This window comes from Oncorhynchus mykiss, chromosome 25, assembly GCF_057628025.1.
Source record: "Oncorhynchus mykiss isolate SJ-2025 chromosome 25, ASM5762802v1, whole genome shotgun sequence".
NCBI classification, from domain to species: Eukaryota; Metazoa; Chordata; class Actinopteri; order Salmoniformes; family Salmonidae; genus Oncorhynchus; species Oncorhynchus mykiss.
The window spans coordinates 3452968-3477985 of NC_143046.1; positions in this window are offsets into that span (position 1 = coordinate 3452968).

Consider the following 25018-nt stretch of genomic DNA (forward strand, 5'->3'; position numbering starts at 1 on the left):
ATGTTAGGCCCTGATCTGGCTGTGCCATATGGCTGTGGGCTACATACTCTGTGTTGTCCTTATGTTAGGCCCTGATCTGGCTGTGCCATATGGCTGTGGGCTACATACTCTGTGTTGTCCTCATGTTAGGCCCTGATCTGGCTGTGCCATATGGCTGTGGGCTACATACTCTGTGTTGTCCTGATGTTAGCCCCTGATCTGGCTGTGCCATATGGCTGTGGGCTACATACTCTGTGTTGTCCTGATGTTATTCCCTGATCTGGCTGTGCCATATGGCTGTGGGCTACATACTCTGTGTTGTCCTGATGTTAGGCCCTGATCTGGCTGTGCCATATGGCTGTGGGCTACATACTCTGTGTTGTCCTTATGTTAGGCCCTGATCTGGCTGTGCCATATGGCTGTGGGCTACATACTCTGTGTTGTCCTGATGTTAGGCCCTGATCTGGCTGTGCCATATGGCTGTGGGCTACATACTCTGTGTTGTCCTGATTTAGGCCCTGATCTGGCTGTGCCATATGGCTGTGGGCTACATACTCTGTGTTGTCCTGATGTTAGGCCCTGATCTGGCTGTGCCATATGGCTGTGGGCTACATACTCTGTGTTGTCCTGATGTTAGGCCCTGATCTGGCTGTGCCATATGGCTGTGGGCTACATACTCTGTGTTGTCCTGATGTTAGGCCCTGATCTGGCTGTGCCATATGGCTGTGGGCTACATACTCTGTGTTGTCCTGATGTTAGGCCCTGATCTGGATGTGCCATATGGCTGTGGGCTACATACTCTGTGTTGTCCTGATGTTAGGCCCTGATCTGGCTGTGCCATATGGCTGTGGGCTACATACTCTGTGTTGTCCTGATGTTAGGCCCTGATCTGGCTGTGCCATATGGCTGTGGGCTACATACTCTGTGTTGTCCTGATGTTAGGCCCTGATCTGGCTGTGCCATATGGCTGTGGGCTACATACTCTGTGTTGTCCTGATGTTAGGCCCTGATCTGGCTGTGCCATATGGCTGTGGGCTACATACTCTGTGTTGTCCTCATGTTAGGCCCTGATCTGGCTGTGTCATATGGCTGTGGGCTACATACTCTGTGTTGTCCTGATGTTAGGCCCTGATCTGGCTGTGCCATATGGCTGTGGGCTACATACTCTGTGTTGTCCTCATGTTAGGCCCTGATCTGGCTGTGCCATATGGCTGTGGGCTACATACTCTGTGTTGTCCTGATGTTAGGCCCTGATCTGGCTGTGCCATATGGCTGTGTTAGTTCACTAGTTCATTCAGCAGACAAGATTTGCTTGGACTTCAGTGGCAATATTTTATAGAAGAATGCAACTGAACATAGCTGAAAAAAAAGAAAGGATATTTTCTCCAAACGATTTGAGGGAGTCCTCACGTGCGATTAATTTGTGTTGAGAGGCTAACAATGAAATAGGTACTCTTATATGCTTAATTTAGAGTTATTAATGTAACTTTAGTCGTTCTATAAACGTTTTGATTTTGAATACATTGTAAGGCTGCATGATGCGACTCTAATGATGATTTGGACAAATTAGCTTCAAAGGCTCTGCTTTGTTTTTTTCGAGCAGGCTGAACACACTTCATCAGTCTCTCATTCACAATTTGACAAGCACTTAATAATGCCTAGAATTTCATGGCGGCATCCCCTTTTTTGTGGCCGTACCATAAACAATTCCAGGCCTTTTGCGGCCATGAGCCATTGTGCCCTTCTCCCTGCGCTACATCAGGGACTGACCTGATCTTATCCAATTCCGAGGTGCATATTGAAGATATTGGAAGAATTGTCCACATTTACTTTTTCACCAGCCAACAATATGAGTAGGCTTAACGAACAGCAAAAGCACTAGCCTATTTCATTCTACTGTGCAACTTACTACTGTAGGTATCCCTTTACCCTTCCCAGACCATGTGGGAGGTTCGGTTGTGAGGTGGTTGTGGAATGGTTGTGGATCGATTGTATGGTGGCCGGGGTTCAGTTGTGGGGCAGTTTGTGGTGGTTGTGAGTTTGTTGTGATTTGGTTGTGGAGAGCAGTACACATTGGCCACATTGGCCTCCCATCACTGAAGGCGTATTGTGTGCTTATTGTTGTTGTTTAACCATTGATATGTTGTAGGGGCCATTTTCAGACCTTAATTCTTAAGAGTCTAAGCCGTTGGGGGGGGGGATCCCTTTACTTATTAAGAAAATGAAATATGGGAGAGCTGTTTTTTAGTCAAGACATTCGTGTTTTTTAACATAATATTTGTGGTACTGTGTTGATAGTTTTGTTTAATGTTGTGTTAGTGAATGTAAGTTGTTTTGTCTGAAACGTTGTTCCCCCTGCTGCTATTGGACCAGGTCTGTCTTGGAAAAGAGATGTTATCTCAATGAGAAAAAACATTTTAAATGAGGCCACACAAAAAGACTTAGCTAATGATTAGTAAATGGTTTATAAGGACCAATATTAAACATCTTGTGAATAATAATTGTTTAAACACATTAAAAAAGTTGTTTACACTTATCTTACAAACATTAACAAATGTGGGAATAATGATGAATCAATTATGAATAAACTAATTACCAATTTGTATGCTATGAAAACAATTACTACATTTATTCCATATTAACACTAATTACGACCATGATGTCTTTCCTACCTTTTTCAATGCTTCCCCGATTGTAAGTCTGATGATGATGATGATGGCTGGCTGTCTCTCTCTCTCTCCCTCCCCCCCCCTCTCTCTCTCTCCCTCCCCCTCTTTCTCTCTCTCTCTCCCCCCCCTCTCTCTCTCTCCCTCCCCCTCTCTCTCTCTCTCTCCCCCCCCTCTCTCTCTCTCCCTCCCCCTCTCTCTCTCTCTCTCCCCCCCCTCTCTCTCTCTCCCTCCCCCTCTCTCTCTCTCTCTCCCCCCCCTCTCTCTCTCTCCCTCCCCCTCTCTCTCTCTCTCTCTCTCTCTTCCCCTCTCTCTCTCTCTCCCTCCCCCTCTCTCTCTCTCTCCCCCCCTCTCTCTCTCCCCCTCCCCTCTCTCTCTCTCTCTCTCTCTTCCCCTCTCTCTCTCTCTCTCTCTCCCCCCTCTCTCTCTCTCTCTCTCTCTATCCCCCCCTCTCTCTCTCTCTCTCTCCCCCCCTCTCTCTCTCTCTCTCTCTCTCTCTCTCCCCCCCTCTCTCTCTCTCTCTCCCCCCCTCTCTCTCTCTTTCTCTCTCCCCCCTCTCTCTCTCTCTCCCCCTCTCTCTCTCTCTCCCCCTCTCTCTCTCTCCCCCCTCTCTCTCTCTCTCCCCCTCTCTCTCTCCCCCCCTCTCTCAATTCAAGGGGCATTATTGGCATGGGAAACGTATGTTAACATTGCAAAAGCAAGTGAGGTAGATAATATACAAAAGTGAAATAAACAATAAAAATGAACAGTAAACATTACACATACAAAAGTTCCAAAAGAGTAAAGGCATTACAAATGTCATATCATGGATATATACAGTTGTGTAACAATGTACAAATGGTTAAAGGACACAAGATAAAATAAATAAGCATAAATATGGGTTGTATTTACAATGGTGGTTGTTCTTCACTGGTTGCCCTTTTCTTGTGGCAGCAGGTCACAAATCTTGCTGCTGTGATGGCACACTGTGGAATTTCACCCAGTGGATATGAGAGTTTTTCAAAATCGAGTTTGTTTTCGAATTCTTTGTGGATCTGTGAGGAAAATATGTGTCTCTAATATGGTCATACATTGGACAGGAGGTTAGGAAGTGCAGCTCAGTTTCCACCTCATTTTGTGGGCAGTGTGCACATAGCCTGTCTTCTCTTGAGAGTCAGGTCTGCCTACGGCGGCCTTTCTCAATAGCAAAGCTATGCTCACTGAGTCTGTATATTGTCAAAGCTTTCCTTAAGTTTGGGTCAGTCACAGTGGTCAGGAATTCTACCACTGTGTACTCTCTGTTTAGGGCCAAATAGCATTCTAGTTTGCTCTGTTTTTTTTGTTAATTCTTTCCAATGTGTCAAATAATGATCTTTATTTTTCTCATGATTTGGTTGGGTCTAATTGTGCTGCTGTCCTCGGGCTCTATGGGGATATGTTTGTGTATATGAACAGAGCCCCAGGACCAGCTTGCTTAGGGGACTCTTCTCCAGGTTCTTCTCTCTGTAGGTGATGGCTTTGTTATGGAAGGTTTGTGAATCGCTTCCTTTTAGGTGGTTGTAGAATTTAACGGCTCTTTTCTGGATTTTGATAATTAGTGGGTATCGGCCTAATTCTGCTCTGCATGCATTATTTGGTGTTCTACGTTGTACACGGAGGATATTTTTGTAGAATTCTGCGTGCAGAGTCTCAATTTGGTGTTTGTCCCATTTTGTGAAGTCTTGGTTGGTGAGCGGACCCCAGACCTCACAACCATAAAGGGCAATGGGCTCTATGACTGATTCAAGTATTTTTAGCCAGATCCTAATTGGTATGTCGAATTTAATGTTCCTTTTGATGGCATGGAATAACCTTCTTGCCTTGTCTCTGAGATCGTTCACAGCTTTGTGGAAGTTACCTGTGGCGCTGATGTTTAGGCCAAGGTATGTATAGTTTTTTTGTGCTGTAGGGCAACGGTGTCTAGATGGAATTTGTATTGGTGGTCCTGGCGACTGGACCTTTTTTGGAACATCATTATTTTGGTCTTACTGAGATTTACGGTCAATGCCCAGGTCTAACAGAATATGTGCAGAATATCTAGGTGCTGTAGGCCCTCCTTGGTTGTGGACCAGATCATCAGCAAACAGTAGACATTTGACTTCAGATTCTAGCAGGGGGAGGCCGGGTGCTGCAGACTGTTCTAGTGCCCTCGCCAATTCGTTGATTTATTTGTTGAAGAGGGTGGGGCTTAAGCTGCATCCCTGTCTCACCCCACGGCCCTGTGGGTTGAAATGTGTGTTTTTTGCAAATTTTAACCGCACACTTGTTGTTTGTGTACATGGATTTTATAATGTCGTATGTTTTACCCTCAACACCACTTTCCATCAGTTTGTATAGCACACCCTCATGCCAGATTGAGTCAAAGGCTTTTTTGAAATCAACAAAGCATGAGAAGACTTTGCCTTTGTTTTGGTTTGTTTGGTTGTCAATTAGGGTGTGCAGGGTGAATACATGGTCTGTTGTACGGTAATTTGGTAAAAAGCCAATTTGACATTTGCTCAGTACATTGTTTTCATTGAGGAAATGTACGAGTCTGCTGTTAATAATAATGCAGAGGATTTTCCCAAGGTTACTGTTGACACATATTCCACGGTAGTTATTGGGGTCAAATTTGTCTCCACTTTTGTGGATTGGGGTGATCAGTCCTTGGTTCCAAATATTGGGGAAGATGCAAGAGCTAAGTATGATGTTAAAGAGTTTTAGTATAGCCAATTGGAATTTGTTGTCTGTATATTTGATCATTTCATTGAGGATACCATCAACACCACAGGCCTTTTTGGGTTGGAGGGTTTTTATTTTGTCCTGTAGCTCATTCAATGTAATTGGAGAATCCAGTGTGTTCTGGAATCCAGTGTGTTCTGGAATCCAGTGTGTTATGGAATCCAGTGTGTTCTGGAATCCAGTGGGTTCTGGAATCCAGTGTGTTCTGGAATCCAGTGGGTTCTGGAATCCAGTGTGTTCTGGAATCCAGTGGGTTCTGGTCTTTAATAGTTGATTCTAATATTTGTATTTGATCATGCATATGTTAATGCTGTTTGTTCTTTGTTTTAGGGTCAAAAAGATTGGAGAAGTGGTTTATCCATACATCTCCATTTTGGATAGATAATTCTTAGTGTTTGTTTAGTGTTTTCCAATTTTCCCAGAAGTGGTTAGAGTCTATGGATTCTTCAATTACATTGAGCTGATTTCTGACGTGCTGTTCCTTCTTTTTCCGTAGTGTATTTCTGTATTGTTTTAGTGATTCACCATAGTGAAGGCGTAGACTCAGGTTTTCCGAGTCTATATGTTTTTTTTTGGACAGGATTCTCAATTTCTTTCTTAGATTGTTGCATTCTTCATCAAACCATTTGTCATTGTTGTTCATTTTCTTTGGTTTTCTATTTGAGATTTTTTAGATTTGATAGGGAAGCTGAGAGGTCAAATATACTGTTAAGATTTTCTACTGCCAAATTTACTCCTTCAAAATTACAGTGAAATATTTTGTCCAGGAAGTTGCCTAAAAGGGATTGAATTTGTTGTTGCCTAATTGGTTTTTGGTTGGTTTCCAAACTGCATTCCTTCCATCTAGAGCATTTCCCGAATATTCCTCAGTTCCTTTGGCTTTGATGCCTCACGATTGAGTATTGCTCTGTTCAAGTAGACTGTGATTGTGTTGTGATCTGATAGGGATGTCAGTGGGCTGAATGTGAACACTCTGAGAGACTCTGAGTTGAGGTCAGTGATAAAGTAGTCTACAGTACTACTGCCAAGAAATTAGCTATAGGTGTACCTACCATAGGAGTCCCCTCGAAGCCTACCATTAACTATGTACATACCCAGCATGCGACAGAGCTGCAGGACTTGTGACCCGTTTTTGTTAGTTATGTTGTCATAGTCGTGCCTAGACAAGAGGTCTCTTCACAGTCCCCAAGACCAGACCAGACTATGGGAGACATATAGGGGCGGGAATGCTGTCACCTCCAAGCAGGTGTCTCTCTCTCTCTCTCTCTCTCTCTCTCTGACTGTCTATCTCTGACTGTCTCTCTCTCTCTCTCTCTCTCTCTCTGACTCTGTCTATCTCTGACTCTCTCTCTGATCTCTCTCTCTTTCGCACTCTCTCACTCTCTCTCGCTCTCTGTCTGTCTGTCTCTTTCTGACTCTGTCTCTCTCTCTCTCGCTCTGTCTCTCTCTCTCTCTGTCTCTCTCTCTCTGTCTCTCTCTGTCTCTCTCTCTCTGTCTCTCCTCTGTTCTTCTGCTGCTTTGGGCAGTCAAAATGTGAGCAATAGTGTGAAATGATGAAACTCTGGGGTCTCTGGCTTCATCCCAAATGACACCCTGTTCCCTATGTAGTGCACTACTTTTGACCAGACTGCATATGGCCCTGATCAAATGCAGTGCACTGTTTGGGACGAATGCTCTGTCTCGCCTTAGCATGACTGATGATTCTGCAGCTAAAATAGAGCATTGTCCCCCACTATCATTTATTATGAAACTGACTGGCTTTGATGGAGGGAAAAGGGCCGGGGGGAGACTGAGGGAGGTGTGGGGAGGGAGGGATGTGGAGGGACGCAGCTAGAGGGAGGTGTGGAGTGAGTGAGGGAGAGAAGGAGCCAGCTGGAGGGAGATGTGGAGTGAGTGAGGGAGGCCACTAGATGGGGGAAGGAGGGAGGGCGCTAGAGGGAGGGAGGGAGGCCGCTAGAAGGAGGGAGGGCGCTAGAGGGAGGGAGGGAGGCCGCTAGAAGGATGGAGGGCGGGATGGAGGGAGAGAGGGCGCTAAGAGGGATGGAGAGAGGGAGGGAGGCCGCTAGAAGGAGGGAGGGAGGGAGGGTGGGAGTGAGGGAGGGATGGAGGGAGCGAGGGCGCTAGAGGGAGGAAGGCCGCTAGAAGGAGGGAGGGAGGGAGGGAGGGAGGGAGGGTGCTAGTGGGAGGGAGGCCGCTAGAAGGAGGGAGGGAGGGAGGGAGGGAGGGAGGGAGGGAGGGAGGGAGGGAGGGAGGGAGGGAGGGAGGGAGGGAGGGAGGGAGGGAGGGAGGGAGGCCGGCCGCTAGAGGGAGGGAGGGAAGGAAATAGGGAGAGAGGGTGAGAGGGTGAAAGGGAGGCAGCTATAAGGAGGGAGGGAGGGAGGGAGGGAGGGAGGGAGGGAGGGAGGGAGGGAGGGAGGGAGGGAGGGAGGGAGGGAGGGAGGGAGGGAGGGAGGGAGGGAGGTTTCGAGAGAAGGCTATATCGTTCCATAAAGGCTCAGTGCACTACCTTTGCTCTCTGCAGGTAAAAAGAGTTTGCATAGTTTGCTCATTTTAGACATTTGTTCCAGCATTGTTTCTAAATTTAACTTGTTCAACCACAGATTCAAATAGCTAGCATGTTGGCCTGGTAACCAATGTCTGTATAGCATGTTTGTCTGGTAAACAATGTCTGTTTAGCATGTTTGCCTGGTAACCAATGTCATTATAGCATGTTGGCCTGGTAACCAATGTCTTTATAGCATGTTGGCCTGGTAACCAATGTCATTATAGCATGTTGGACTGGTAACCAATGTCTTTGTAGCATGTTGGCCTGGTAACCAATGTCTTTGTAGCATGTTGGCCTGGTAACCAATGTCTGTATTGCATGTTGGCGTGGTAACCAATGTCTTTATATCATGTTGGCCTGGTAACCAATGTCTTTATAGCATGTTGGCCTGGTAACCAATGTCTGTATAGCATGTTGGCCTGGTAACCAATGTCTTTATAGCATGTTGCCCTGCTAACCAATGTCTTTATAGCATGTTGCCCTGCTAACCAATGTCTGTTTAGCATGTTGGCCTGGTAACCAATGTCTGTATTGCATGTTGGCGTGGTAACCAATGTCTTTATATCATGTTGGCCTGGTAACCAATGTCTTTATAGCATGTTGGCCTGGTAACCAATGTCTGTATTGCATGTTGGCGTGGTAACCAATGTCTGTATAGCATGTTGGCCTGGTAACCAATGTCTTTATAGCATGTTGGCCTGGTAACCAATGTCTTTGTAGCATGTTGGCCTGGTAACCAATGTCTTTGTAGCATGTTGGCCTGGTAACCAATGTCTTTGTAGCATGTTGGCCTGGTAACCAATGTCTTTATAGCATGTTGGCCTGGTAACCAATGTCTTTACAGCATGTTGGCCTGGTAACCAATGTCTGTTTAGCATGTTGGCCTGGTAACCAATGTCTGTATAGAATGTTTGACTGGTAACCAATGTCTTTATAGCATGTTGGCCTGGTAACCAATGTCTTTATAGCACGTTGGCCTGGTAACCAATGTATGTTTAGTATGTTGTTCTGGTAACCAATGTCTTTATAGCATGTTGGCCTGGTAACCAATGTCTTTATAGCATGTTGGCGTGGTAACCAATGTCTTTATAGCATGTTGGCCTGGTAACCAATGTCTTTATAGCATGTTGGCCTGTTAACCAATGTCTGTATAGAATGTTTGACTGGTAACCAATGTCTTTATAGCATGTTGGCCTGGTAACCAATGTCTTTATAGCATGTTGGCCTGGTAACCAATTTCTGTTTAGCATTTTGCCCTGGTAATCAAATGTCTTTATATCATGTTGGCCTGGTAACCAATGTCTTTATAGCATGTTGGCCTGGTAACCAATGTCTTTATAGCATGTTGGCCTGATAACCAATGTATTTTTAGCATGTTGGCCTGGTAACCAATGTCTGTATATCATGTTGGCCTGGAAACCAATTTCTGTATATCATGTTGGCCTGGTAACCAATGTCTGTATATCATGTTGGCCTGGTAACCAATGTCTTTATAGCATGTTGGCCTGGTAACCAATGTCTTTATAGCATGATGGCCTGTTAACCAATGTCTGTATAGCACGTTGCCCTGGTAACCAATGTCTGTATAGCACGTTGCCCTGGTAACCAATGTCTTTATAGCACGTTGCCCTGGTAACCAATGTCTTTATAGCATGTTCCCTTGGTAACCAATGTCTGTTTAGCATGTTGCCCTGGTAACCAATGTCTTTATAGCATGTTCCCCTGGTAACCAATGTCTGTTTAGCACGTTCCCCTGGTAACCAATGTCTGTATAGCACGTTGCCCTGGTAACCAATGTCTTTGTACTGCTGATTTTCTTATATTATACATTGACATGTGTCACAAATGGCACCCTATTATATCGTCCCTACATAGTGCCCCACTTCTGACCAGGGGCCTATGCTTCCTATATCGGGAATAAGGTGCTATTTGGGACTCCTCAGTGTTGTCAAGCTGACTGACTGAAATAGGACAAGCTCGTTGGTCTCTGATGTCAGTCACAGGTACACTGCCAAGTTGTCAACATAACATACTGGGACGAGACAGGGCACTCAGGAAGACAGACTGTAACTACACATACACACACACACACACACACACACACACACACACACACACACACACACACACACACACACACACACACACACACACACAGGTACTCGGCAAGAACAGGAGAAACACAGGAATCCATTTTTCAGGTTCAGACTGTTGTCTGTGTACCAAAATGGCTCCCTGTTCCCTCAATAGGCCCTACTTTATGGCTCATCGGACCCATAGGGCTCTGGTCAGAAGTAGTGCACTATAAAGGGAATAGTATGCCATTTGTGACTCAACCTGTATGGCTTCAATACAGCTCCTTAATATTTTATTAGGTTGCATCATGTTTAATGCACAAACCTAGAAATCTGAGCGTTTCCTGCTGCCAGTAAAACAATAACTCAGCCATTTGTGATTACATAGTGACTCGAATAGTCACTGGCCTGCTGTAGCCTCCTGAACAATGCTGGAGGTTTCTACTTCCTTACAGGAACAACTTTACATGACCAGAGACGGACTGGATCCAGATATCGGCCCGAGCATTTCTCAAACACCATACCAGTTTTTTTCCCCCCCCTGAGATCCTCATTGTTTGTCTTGTCAAATAATGGTTGTTCTGTAAATCGCCAGACTTAGACCGGCCCACTAGGCTAAAGATGGACCAGCCCATCTGCAATAGCCAGAACTGCCCTGTGGCTCGTGCACTGTACTAACTCTGGCTGTTGTGGAGTGAAACTTCAGCTGGCAGTGTGAATCACTGATTACCACCAATGATGTATTTAAACCCTGGTTTGCTGATGCTATGTAGTCACCGGTCGGACATATTGGCGCTCCACCGTAGGAGCAGTCCTCAATAAAAATGAATGGAATTCTAAGATATTTCAATTATATCTTTATAGGACAAAGTGACAGTCTCTTGTTGTTGTTATAGGGGCAGTAACATTAGTCATCTCTAAAATATTTTCATATATTTTTTCATTTGTTATATTTAGATCAAATATAATTTAAAAGTATGCATTAAGGTGTTTGTAATAGAATGAACGTGGCAAAAACAAATGTAGACATTAATAAATATATTTCTCTACATATATATATATATATATATATATATATATATATATATATATATATATATATATAGTCCCCCCCCCTCAAAATTCAAAATCACAATGGTGGGGGAGAGCCAAGATGGAGGCATGGTGGCTTCAACACAATGGTAGGGGAGAGCCAAGATGGAGGCATGGTGGCTTCAACACAATGGTGGGGGAGAGCCAAGATGGAGGAATGGTGGCTTCAACACAATGGTGGGGGAGAGCCAAGATGGAGGCATGGTGGCTTCAACACAATGGTAGGGGAGAGCCAAGATGAAGGCATGGTGGCTTCAACACAATGGTGGGGGAGAGCCAAGATGGAGGCATGGTGACTTCAACACAATGGTAGGGGAGAGCCAAGATGGAGGTATGGTGGCTTCAACACAATGGTAGGGGAGAGCCAAGATGGAGGCATTGTGACTTCAACACAATGGTGGGGGAGAGCCAAGATGGAGGAATGGTGGCTTCAACACAATGGTAGGGGAGAGCCAAGATGGAGGCATGGTGGCTTCAACACAATGGTAGGGGAGAGCCAAGATAGAGGCATGGTGACTTCAACACAATGGTGGGGGAGAGCCAAGATGGAGGAATGGTGGCTTCAACACAATGGTAGGGGAGAGCCAAGATGGAGGCATGGTGGCTTCAACACAATGGTGGGGGAGAGCCAAGATGGAGGAATGGTGGCTTCAACACAATGGTAGGGGAGAGCCAAGATGGAGGCATGGTGGCTTCAACACAATGGTAGGGGAGAGCCAAGATGGAGGCATGGTGGCTTCAACACAATGGTGGGGGAGAGCCAAGATGGAGGAATGGTGGCTTCAACAGAATGGTGGGGGAGAGCCAAGATGGAGGCATGGTGGCTTCAACAGAATGGTGGGGGAGAGCCAAGATGAAGGCATTGTGGCTTCAACACAATGATAGGGGAGAGCCAAGATGGAGGTATGGTGGCTTCAACACAATGGTAGGGGAGAGCCAAGATGGGGGCATGGTGACTTCAACACAATGGTGGGGGAGAGCCAAGATGGAGGCATGGTGGCTTCAACAGAATGGTGGGGGAGAGCCAAGATGGAGGAATGGTGGCTTCAACACAATGGTAGGGGAGAGCCAAGATGGAGGCATGGTGGCTTCAACACAATGGTGGGGGAGAGCCAAGATGGAGAAATGGTGGCTTCAACAGAATGGTGGGGGAGAGCCAAGATGGAGGCATGGTGGCTTCAACAGAATGGTGGGGGAGAGCCAAGATGGAGGCATTGTGGCTTCAACACAATGATAGGGGAGAGCCAAGATGGAGGCATGGTGATTTCAACACAATGGTAGGTGGGAGCCAAGATGGAGGCATGGTGGCTTCAACACAATGGTGGGGGAGAGCCAAGATGGAGGCATTGTGGCTTCAACACAGTGCAACCATATCAGTAATTTAGTGTATATACACAATCATTGGTTAGAACAAGGAAATAATGTTGATGAGAAAACCAATTATACTAATTAATGCAATCAAAGCACTTGTGCAAATTAGCTGTAATGATATGGTGTGTGTGTGTGTGTGTGTGTGTGTGTGTACTGGTACCATTCACCAGTAAATCTGTGGTACATGTATGTATTGAGCCCAGGTACCATTGTAATCAATGCTGTTATCATGCCAGATGTATTGAGCCCAGGTACCATTGTAATCGATGCCTTGTCATGCCAGATGTATTGAGCCCAGGTACCATTGTAATCGATGCTGTGTCATGCCAGATGTATTGAGCCCAGGTACCATTGTAATCGATGCCTTGTCATGCCAGATGTATTGAGCCCAGGTACCATTGTAATCGATGCCGTGTCATGCCAGATGTATTGAGCCCAGGTACCATTGTAATCGATGCTGTGTCATGTCAGATGTATTGAGCCCAGGTACCATTGTAATCGATGCTGTGTCATGCTCTCCTCATGCATCTTTAAGCCAGACAACATGTATCTTTTAATTCAACAATGGTAAAGCACATTAAGCACTCTAGAGCACCCCAGGCTGTGGTGACGGATACTGTGTGTGTGTGCGTGTGTGCATGCGTGTGTGCGTGCGTGTGCGTGTGCGCGTGTGTGTGTGTGTGTGTGTGTGTGTGCGTGTGTGTGTGTGTGTGTTGACAGAGAGCCGCGGTGACAGGAATTTATTAGCCCAGCTTTTATAAAGGCTCCTGAGTGCAGGTCTTGACTCTAATAATCCTTGTCGGCGAAACAGGATGTTGCCCTCTTTGTGCCGACAGACAGGAAGGACAGGACAGACAGACAGGAAGGAAGGACAGGACAGACAGGAAGGACACGACAGACCCATTCATTCACAATACGGCAGCTAGCCTAGCGGTTAAGAGTGTTTGGAAAGTAATCGAAAGGTTGCTGGTTCAAATCTCTGAACAGACTATGTGAAAAAAATATGCAGCTGTGCCCTTGAGCAAGGCGCCTTAACCCATTTGCTCTGGATAAGAGCGTCTGCTAAGCAACTCAAATCTACAGGACAGAATAGGTCATCTGAGATAACAGGTCTCTTTAATACAGCTCTGTTGCTTTGTGTTATCATCTTAGATAACAAGACAGTGAATAGTTTACTCTGTAGTTATCAATTATCATTTGTGTTATCATCTTAGATAACAAGACAGTGAATAGTTTACTCTGTAGTTATCAATTATCTTTTGTGAAAGAGAGAGTTTATTCATTAAATATATATTCTCAATATGTTTATGTATACAGTGGGGAGAACAAGTATTTGATACACTGCTGATTTTGCAGGTTTTCCTACTTACAAAGCATGTAGAGGTCTGTAATTTTTTTATCATAGGTACACTTCAACTGTGAGAGACGGAATCTAAAACAGAAATCCAGAAAATCACATTGTATGATTTTTAAGTAATTAATTTGCATTTTATTGCATGACATAAGTATTTGATACATCAGAAAAGCAGAACTTAATATTTGGTACAGAAGCCTTTGTTTGCAATTACAGAGATCATACATTTCCTGTAGTTCTTGACCAGGTTTGCACACACTGAAGCAGGGATTTTGGCCCACTCCTCCATAAAGACCTTCTCCAGATCCTTCAGGTTTCGGGGCTGTCGCTGGGCAATACAGACTTTCAGCTCCCTCCAAAGATGTTCTATTGGGTTCAGGTCTGGAGACTGGCTAGGCCACTCCAGGACCTTGAGATGCTTCTTATCGAGCCAAACCTTAGTTGCCCTGGCTGTGTGTTTCGGGTCATTGTCATGCTGGAATACCCAGCCATGACCCATCTTCAATGCTCTTACTGAGGGAAGGTGGTTGTTGGCCAAGATCTTGCGATACATGGCCCCATCCATCCTCCACTCAATACGGTGCAGTCGTCCTGTCCCCAAAGAAAAGCATCCCCAAAGAATGATGTTTCCACCTCCATGCTTCATGGTTGGGATGGTATTCTTGGGGTTGTACTCATCCTTCTTCTTCCTCCAAACACGGCGAGTGGAGTTTTGACCAAAAAGCTCTATTTTTGTCTCATCAGACCACATGACCTTCTCCCATTCCTCCTCTGGATCATCCAGATGGTCATTGGCAAACTTCAGACGGGCCTGGACATGCACTGGCTTGAGCAGGGGGATCTTACGTGAGCTGCAGGATTTTAATCCATGACGGCGTAGTGTGTTACTAATGGTTTTCTTTGAGACTGTGGTCCCAGCTCTCTTCAGGTCATTGACCAGGTCCTGCCGTGTAATTCTGGGCTGATCCCTCACCTTCCTCGAGATCATTGATGCCCCACGAGGTGAGATCTTGCATGGAGCCCCAGACTGAGGGTGATTGACCGTCATCTTGAACTTCTTCCATTTTCTAATAATTGCGCCAACAGTTGTTGCCTTCTCACCAAGCTGCTTGCCTATTGTCCTGTAGCCCAACCCAGCCTTGTGCAGGTCTACAATTTTTTCCCTGATGTCCTTACACCCTCTCTGGTCTTGGCCATTGTGGAGAGGTTGGAGTCTGTTTGATTGAGTGTGTGTGGACAGGTGTCTTTTATACAGGTAACGAGTTCAAACAGGTGCAGTTAATACAGGTAATGAGTGGCGAACAGGAGGGATCTTAAAGAAAAACTAACAGGTCTCTGAGAGCCGGAATTCTTACTGGTTGGTAGGTGATCAAATACTTATGTCATGCAATAAAATTTCAAATTCATTTCTTAAAAATCATACAATGTGATTTTCTGGATTTTTGTTTTAGATTCCGTCTCTCACAGTTGAAGTGTACCTATGATAAAAAAAATTACAGTCCGGAGCCCGCAGCAACGAGGGTGCCCAGTCCGAGGCCCTCAGCAACGAGGGTGCCCAGTCCGGTTGTGAGGGTCAGGGTGTACTTTTCTAACAAATAGAATATGTACGCTCACCACGCTGCACCTTGGTCCTCTTCATTCAACAGCCGTGACATAACATCCGCATCGTCAGATTTCAAAATGGCTTCACGGCGAAAGCATAACATGCGATTATCTGAGGACAGTGCCCCACATTAAAATACTTTCTCAACCAGCACAGATGTCACAAAATCACAAATAGCAATTAAATAAATCCCGTACCTTGAAGATCTTCCTCTGTTTGCAATCCCAAGGGTCCCAGCTACACAATGAATGGTAATTTTGTTCAATAAAGTCATTCTTTATTTCCAAAAAAGTCTAATTTTGTTGGCGCCAATGATCTCAGAATTCCACTCGTTCAACAGCGTACAAACGAATCCAAAGAGTTACTGGTAAAGTTTGTACAAACAAGTCAAATTATGTTTTAATTAATCCTCAGCAGTTAAAAGAAAACATGAATCATCAGCGTACAATGACTCCTTTATTTTCCCTGGATTTCTAATCCCTTGATGTTATTGTTGGATCTGCTTCGATGGCCATAATTAATAGATATGCCGATAGTGGACAACCTTGTTTTACTCCTCCAGACAGTTTAACATTTTCTGAGAAGTAGCCATTATTTACAATTTTACACCTGCTGGTTACTATACATAACTTTAACCCATTTTATAAGAAATGTTCAAAAATTGAAATATTCTAAAAATGTATGTTAAAACTCCAGTCGTCAAAGACGTTTTCAGCTATGAATACCAGGCCTGGTTTCCCAAATATTTCATAGTAGTCTATTGCTTCCAGTACTTGTCTTATATTATCTCCAATGTACCTCCCATGTAAAAAACTATCTGATTAGGCAGAATAATATCAGACAACACTTTTTAAAGTCTATACGTTAAGCATTTTGCTAGAATTTTTACATCACAATGCTGAAGTGTAAGAGGCCTCCAATATTTTAAATGGACTGGTCCTTTTTATATACACCTTGGATCCTGTTTCAGTAATAATGAAATCAGACAATCTTCTTGGGTGTCCAATAATCTACCATTTACATAGGAGTGATTAACCTTTCTGATCTCCCCATCCCGGATCCGGGATCGTGAATACAGACTCAAGCTCATTACCATAACGCAACGTTAACTATTCATGAAAATCGCAAATGAAATGAAATAAATATGCTAGCTCTCAAGCTTAGCCTTTTGTTAACAACACTGTCATCTCAGATTTTCAAAATATGCTACTCAACCATTGCAAAACAAGCATTTGTGTAACAGTATTGATGGCTAACATAGCTTTTAGCGTAGCATTTAGCATTAGCATTCAGCTGGCAACATTTACACAAAAAAACAGAAAAGCATTCAAATAAAATAATTTACCTTTGAAGAACTTCGGATGTTTTCAATGAGGAGACTCTATGATAGCAAATGTTCCATTTTTCCTGAAAGATTATTTGTTTAGGACAAATCGCTCCGTTTTCTGCGTCACGTTTAGCTATGAAAAAACCCCTGTATCCAGGATTGTGTAAATCTATCAGCAAGCTCATTAGCATAACACAACGTTAACTATTCATGAAAATCGCAAATGAAATGAAATAAATATGGCATCTCTCAAGCTTAGCCTTTTGTAAACAACACTGTCATCTCAGATTTTCAAAATATGCTTCTCAACCATAGGAAAACAATAATTTGTGTAAAAGTAGCTAGCTAGCGTAGAATTTTGCGTTAGCATTAGCATTAGCATCTAGCACGCAACATTTCAACAAAAACATAAAAGAGGAGGAGACTCTCAGTTAGATAGCAGATGCTCAGTTTTTCCAAAAAGATTCTTTGTGTATTAGAAATAGCTCCGTTTTGTACATCACATTTGGCTACCAAAAAAACCCGAAAATTCAGTCCTCAAAACGCGAACTTTTTTCCAAATTAACTCCATAATATCGACTGAAAACATGGCAAACGTTGTTTAGAATCAATCCTCAAGGTGTTTTTCACATATCTCTTCGATGATATATCGTTCGTGGAAGCATGGTTTCCCCTCTCAATCAAATGGAAAAATACTTGCACATGGCTTTACGCACCAGTTTCGACGCAGGACACCAGGCAGACACTTGGAAAATGTAGTCTCTTATGGTCAATCTTCCAATGATATGCCTACAAATACGTCACAATGCTGCCGACATCTTGGGGAAACGGCAGAAGGTCTAAGCTTATTCCTGTCGCATTCACAGCCATATAAGGAGACATTAGAAAACAGAGCTTCAGAAATTCTGCTCATTTCCTGTTTAACATATCATCTTGGTTTCGCCTGTAGAATGAGTTCTGGGGCACTTACAGACAAAATCTTTGCAGATTCTGAAACTTCAGAGTGTTTTCTCTGAATAGTCAAGCATATTTCCGTGACAAAATATCGCGCTTAAAACGGGAACGTTTTTTATCCAAAAATGAAATAGCGCCCCTAGAGATGCAACTGGTTAAAACAGGCTAAGATGCCAAGACGGCGTAGCAGTGCAGACGTGTTTGTCGCTGTCTCGTGTAAATGTAGTGTTTTATTGTCTTTTTTTGTATACAATCTCTTTTTCCATTTTTTTTATTAAATATACCTTCCGGCAATCCGCCTCACACAATGTGATATGGATCTGCTATTTTTTTAGACCTTATAGCTAGAACCTCCATCAGCAGCTAGCCATCAGATGCTAGCCAGCTAATTAGCTACTAGCTATTTGGTAGTTGTTATCCTCTGCTAGCGGCCTTTACCTCTAGCTCAGACACCAGTCACTTTTACCCTGGATAATACCCGCCAGTCTGCACAGCGCGATATCAACCCTGAGCATATCGGACTGCTTTTCTCCACCATTACTCCAGATTACTCCATTACTGGACCATTACTCCAGATCCTCACAGACAGCTAGTTCTACCGAGTGGCCCAGCCCCAAAGCTAGCGTTTGAGTCAGGCCCATCTCCCGGCCTGCTCAGTGGACCCTATGATCACTCGGCTACACAGCTGATGCCTCCTAGACTCTTCACTAAAACGACTAGAAGCCACAACATCGCCGAATTCCTGCCGTAAGCTCTGGGCCTTTGCATCGGATCATCGTATCTTGCTAGCTGCTACCGAGTGGCTATAGTGGCTAACTCCTTTGTCCCGAAGCTAGCACCAGTTAGCCTCGAGCCAGGCGCATCTCCCAGCTAGCAAATTAAATTACTCCAGCTACAATACCTCGTAACTAGTGCATCCAGAGATGCAACCTCTCTTATCGTCACTCAATGCCTAGGTTTACCTACACCGTAGCCGCACCCTACCATACCCCTGTCTGTACATTATGCCCTAAATCTATTCTACCATGGCCAGAAATCTGCTCCTTTTATTCACTGTCTCCAACAAAATAGACAACCAATTTTGATAGCCTTTAGCCGTACCCTCATCCTACTCCTCCTTTGTTCCTCGGGTGATGTAGAGGTTAATCCAGGCCCTGCAGTGCCTAGCTCCACTCCTATTCCCCAGGCGCTCTCATTTGTTGACTTCTGTGACCATAAAAGCCTTGGTTTCATGCATGTTAATATCAGAAGCCTCCTCGCTAAGTTTGTTTTACTCACTGCTTTAGCACACTCTGTGTCTGAACCCTGGTTTAGGAAGGCCACCAAAAATTATAGATTTCTATCCCCAACTACAACATTTTCTGTCAAGATAGAACTGCCAAAGGGGGAGGAGTTGCAATCTACTGCAGAGATTGCCTGCAAAGTCATACTTTCCAGGTCTATGCCCGAAAACAGTTCAAGATTCAAATTTTAAAAATTAATCTCTCCAGAAATAACAGTCTCTCACTGTTGCTGCCTGTTATAGACCCCCCCCCCCCCCCCCTCAGCTCCTAGCTGTGCCCTGGACACCATATGTGAATTGATTGCCCCCCCATCTATCTTCAGAGTTCATGCTTTTAGGTGACCTAAATTGGGATATGCTTAACACCCTGGCCGTCCTGCAATCTAAACTATATGCCCTCAATCTCACACAAATCATCACGGAACCCATCAGGTACAACCCCAAATCCGTAAACATGGGCACCCTCATAGATATTATCCTGACCAACTTGCCCTCCAAATACACCTCTGCTGTTTTCAATCAGGATCTCAGAGATTACCGCCTCATTGCTTGTATCGGTTATGAGTCCGCGGTCAAATGACCACCCCTCAACACTGTCAAATGACCCCAAAAACACTTCTGCAAGCTTTTTAATCGACCTGGCCCGGGTATCCTGGAAAGATATTGACCTCATCCCATCAGTAGAAGATGCCTGGTTGTCTCAAAAATTTGAGAACTAAGAACAGATATAGCCCTTGGTTCACTCCAGACCTGACTGCTCTCGACCAGCACAAAAACATCCTGTGGCGTACTACACTAGCATCAAATAGTTCCCGTGATATGCAACTTTTCAGGGAAGTCTGGAACCAATACACACAGTCAGTTAAGAAAGCAAAGGCTAGCTTTTTCAAACAGAAATTTGTGTCCTGTAGCTCTAACTCCAAAAAAGTGATTGGACACTGTAAAGTATATGGAGAATAAAAACACCTCCTCCCAGCTGCCCACTGCACTGAGGATAGGTAACACGGTCACCACCGATATATCCATGATTATCGAAAACTTCAACAAGCATTTCTCAACGGCTGGCCATGCCTTCCTCCTGGCTACTCCAACCTCGGCCAACAGCTGCACTGAGGCTAGGAAACGCTGTCCCACCAATAAATACACAATAATTGAACATTTCAGCAAGCATTTCTCTACGGCTGGCCATGCTTCCCTCCTGGCTACCCCAACCCTGGCCAACTGTCATGTATTGTCATGTTGTGTCTTTCTGTCCTTTCCTTTCACCCTGTCTCCCTCTGCTGGTCGTACTAGGTTACCGTTTCTGTCCCTCTTTCCCCCAGCTGTTCCTTGTCTTCTCTGACTACCTCATTCACCCCTTTTCCCACCTGTTCCCTTTTTCCCTCTGATTAGGTCCCTATATCTCTCTCTGTTTTTGTTCCTGTCTTTGTCGGATTCTTGTTTGTGTGTCTCATGCCTGAACCAGACTATCATCGTGTTTGCTGCAACCTTGTCCTGTCCTGTCGGAATCTACCTGTCCATCTGAGCCCACGTGTGTTCATCATTAAAGAAACTCTGTTTGTTAATTCGCTTTTGGGTCCTCATTCACGCACCTGACAGAAGAATCCGACCAAGAATGGACCCAGCGACTTCGGATCCTCTCCACTCAGCCGTCGAGATCCAGGGAGCGATGCTAGGCAGACACGAGCAGGAATTGTCTGCTGCTCGACATGCCGTTGAGACCCTGGCCACCCAAGTCTCCAACCTCACAGAACAGGTTCACCATCTCCGCCTCGATCCACCGGCCACTTCCAGGGCTTTCGAATCTCCGGAGCCCAGAATCAATAACCCGCCGTGTTACTCTGGGGAGCCCACTGAATGCCGCTCGTTCCTCACCCAGTGTGATATTGTGTTTTCTCTCCAGCCCAACACTTACGCCAGGAGCACTGCTCGTGTCGCCTACGTCATATCTCTCCTTACTGGACGGGCTCGTGAGTGGGGCACGGCAATCTGGGAGGCAAGGGCTGAGTGTACTAACCAGTATCAGGACTTTAAGGAGGAGATGATACGGGTTTTTGATCGATCTGTTTTTGGGGAGGAGGCTTCCAGGGCCCTGTCTTCCCTATGTCAAGGCAATCGATCCATAACAGACTACTCTATTGAGTTTCGCACTCTTGCTGCCTCCAGTGGCTGGAACGAGCCGGCTTTGCTCGCTCGTCTTCTGGAGGGTCTCCGCGCAGAGGTAAAGGATGAGATTCTCTCCCGGGAGGTTCCTTCCAGCGTGGATTCCTTGATTGAACTCGCTATTCACATTGAGCGACGGGTTGATCTTCGTCACCGAGCTCGTGGAAAGGAGCTCGCGTTCTCCGTTGCCCCCCTCTCCGCATCACTACCATCTTCCTCTGCCGGCTCGGGAGCTGAGCCTATGCAGCTGGGAGGTATCCGCATCTCGACTAAGGAGAGGGAACGGAGAATCACCAACCGCCTCTGTCTCTATTGCGGTTCTGCTGGTCATTTTGTCACTTCATGTCCAGTAAAAGCCAGAGCTCATCAGTAAGCGGAGGGCTACTGGTGAGCGCTACTACTCCTGTCTCTCCTTCAAGATCCTGCACTACCTTGTCGGTCCATCTACGCTGGACCGGTTCGTCAGCTTCCTGCAGTGCCTTAATAGACTCTGGGGCGGAGGGCTGTTTTATGGACGAGACCTGGGCTCGGGAACATGACATTCCTCTCAGACAGTTAAGGGAGTCCACGGCCTTGTTCGCCCTGGATGGTAGTCCTCTCCCCAGGATTCAGCGTGAGACGCTACCTTTAACCCTCACTGTTTCTGGTAATCATAGCGAAACCATTTCTTTTTTAATTTTTCGTTCACCTTTTACACCTGTTGTTTTGGGCCATCCCTGGCTAGTTTGTCATAATCCTTCCATTAATTGGTCTAGTAATTCTATCCTCTCCTGGAACGTCTCTTGTCATGTGAAATGTTTAATGTCTGCTATCCCTCCTGTTTCCTCTGTCTCTTCTTCACAGGAGGAGCCTGGTGATTTGACAGGGGTGCCGGAGGAATATCACGATCTGCGCACGGTGTTCAGTCGGTCCAGGGCCACCTCTCTTCCTCCACACCGGTCGTATGATTGTAGTATTGATCTCCTTCCGGGAACCACTCCCCCCCGGGGTAGACTATACTCTCTGTCGGCTCCCGAACGTAAGGCTCTCGAGGATTATTTGTCTGTAGCTCTTGACGCCGGTACCATAGTCCCCTCCTCCTCTCCCGCCGGAGCGGGGTTTTTTTTTGTCAAGAAGAAGGACGGGTCTCTGCGCCCCTGCATAGATTATCGAGGGCTGAATGACATAACAGTGAAGAATCGTTATCCGCTTCCTCTTATGTCTTCAGCCTTCGAGATCCTGCAGGGAGCCAGGTTTTTCACTAAGTTGGACCTTCGTAACGCTTACCATCTTGTGCGCATCAGGGAGGGGTACGAGTGGAAGACGGCGTTTAACACTCCGTTAGGGAACTTTGAATACCGGGTTCTTCCTTTCGGCCTCGCTAACGCTCCAGCTGTCTTTCAGGCATTAGTCAATGATGTCCTGAGAGACATGCTGAACATCTTTGTTTTCGTTTACCTTGACGATATCCTGATTTTTTCACCATCACTCCAGATTCATGTTCAGCACGTTCGACGTGTCCTCCAGCGCCTTTTAGAGAATTGTCTTTTTGTGAAGGCTGAGAAGTGCACTTTTCATGCCTCCTCCGTCACATTTCTCGGTTCTGTTATTTCCGCTGAAGGCATTAAGATGGATCCCGCTAAGGTCCAAGCTGTCATTGATTGGCCCGTCCCTAAGTCACGCGTCGAGCTGCAGCGCTTTCTCGGCTTCGCGAACTTCTATCGTCGTTTCATCCGTAATTTCGGTCAGGTGGCAGCTCCTCTCACAGCCCTTACTTCTGTCAAGACGTGCTTTAAGTGGTCCGTTTCCGCCCAGGGAGCTTTTGATCTCCTCAAGAATCGTTTTACATCCGCTCCTATCCTTGTTACACCTGACGTCTCTAGACAGTTCGTTGTCGAGGTTGACGCGTCAGAGGTGGGCGTGGGAGCCATTCTTTCTCAGCGCTCCCTCTCTGACGACAAGGTCCACCCATGCGCGTATTTTTCTCATCGCCTGTCGCCGTCGGAACGTAACTATGATGTGGGAAACCGCGAACTGCTCGCCATCCGGTTAGCCCTAGGCGAATGGCGACAGTGGTTGGAGGGGGCGACCGTTCCTTTTGTCGTTTGGACTGACCATAGGAACCTTGAGTACATCCGTTCTGCCAAACGACTTAATGCGCGTCAGGCGCGTTGGGCGCTGTTTTTCGCTCGTTTCGAGTTCGTGATTTCTTATCGTCCGGGCTCTAAGAACACCAAGCCTGATGCTTTATCTCGTCTCTTCAGTTCTTCAGTAGCCTCCACTGACCCCGAGGGGATTCTCCCTGAGGGGCGTGTTGTCGGGTTGACTGTCTGGGGAATTGAGAGGCAGGTAAAGCAAGCGCTCACTCACACTCCGTCGCCGCGCGCTTGTCCTAGGAACCTTCTTTTCGTTCCCGTTCCTACTCGTCTGGCCGTTCTTCAGTGGGCTCACTCTGCCAAGTTAGCCGGCCACCCTGGCGTTCGGGGTACGCTTGCTTCCATTCGCCAGCGTTTTTGGTGGCCCACCCGGGAGCATGACACGCGTCGTTTCGTGGCTGCTTGTTCGGTCTGCGCGCAGACTAAGTCCGGTAACTCCCCTCGTGCCGGCCGTCTCAGGCCGCTTCCCATTCCCTCTCGACCGTGGTCTCACATCGCCTTAGATTTTGTCACCGGACTGCCTTCGTCAGCGGGGACGACTGTTATTCTTACGGTTGTCGATAGGTTCTCTAAGGCGGCTCATTTCATTCCCCTTGCTAAGCTTCCTTCTGCTAAAGAGACGGCACAAATCATCATCGAGAATGTTTTCAGAATTCATGGCCTTCCGTCAGACGTCGTTTCGGACAGAGGTCCGCAATTCACGTCTCAATTTTGGAGGGAGTTTTGCCGTTTGATTGGGGCTTCCGTCAGTCTCTCTTCCGGCTTTCACCCCCAGTCTAACGGTCAAGCAGAACGGGCCAATCAGACTATTGGTCGCATCTTACGCAGTCTTTCTTTTCGCAACCCTGCGTCTTGGTCAGAACAGCTCCCCTGGGCAGAATACGCCCACAACTCGCTTCCTTCGTCTGCGACCGGGCTTTCTCCTTTTCAGAGTAGCCTCGGGTACCTCGAGCGCACCTGGAAGAGGGTCAGGTCTGCACTTTGCCGTTATAGGACGCAGACTGTGAGGGCTGCTAATAAGCGTAGAACTAAGAGTCCTAGATATTGTCGCGGTCAGAGAGTTTGGCTCTCCACTCAGAACCTTCCCCTTAAGACGGCTTCTCGCAAGTTGACCCCGCGGTTCATTGGTCCGTTCCGTATTTCTCGGGTCATTAATCCTGTCGCAGTTCGACTTCTTCTTCCGCGATACCTTCGTCGCGTCCACCCGGTCTTCCATGTCTCCTGTATCAAGCCCGTTCTTCGCGCCCCCGCTCGTCTTCCCCCCCCCCCCCCATCCTTGTCGAGGGCGCACCCATCTACAGGGTCCGTAGGATTTTGGACATGCGTCCTCGGGGCCGTGGTCACCAGTACCTCGTAGATTGGGAGGGGTACGGTCCTGAGGAGAGGAGTTGGGTTCCCTCTCGGGACGTGCTGGACCGTGCGCTGATCGAGGATTTCCTCCGTTGCCGCCAGGTTTCCTCCTCGAGTGCGCCAGGAGGCGCTCGGTGAGTGGGGGGGTACTGTCATGTATTGTCATGTTGTGTCTTTCTGTCCTTTCCTTTCACCCTGTCTCCCTCTGCTGGTCGTACTAGGTTACCGTTTCTGTCCCTCTTTCCCCCAGCTGTTCCTTGTCTTCTCTGACTACCTCATTCACCCCTTTTCCCACCTGTTCCCTTTTTCCCTCTGATTAGGTCCCTATATCTCGCTCTGTTTTTGTTCCTGTCTTTGTCGGATTCTTGTTTGTGTGTCTCATG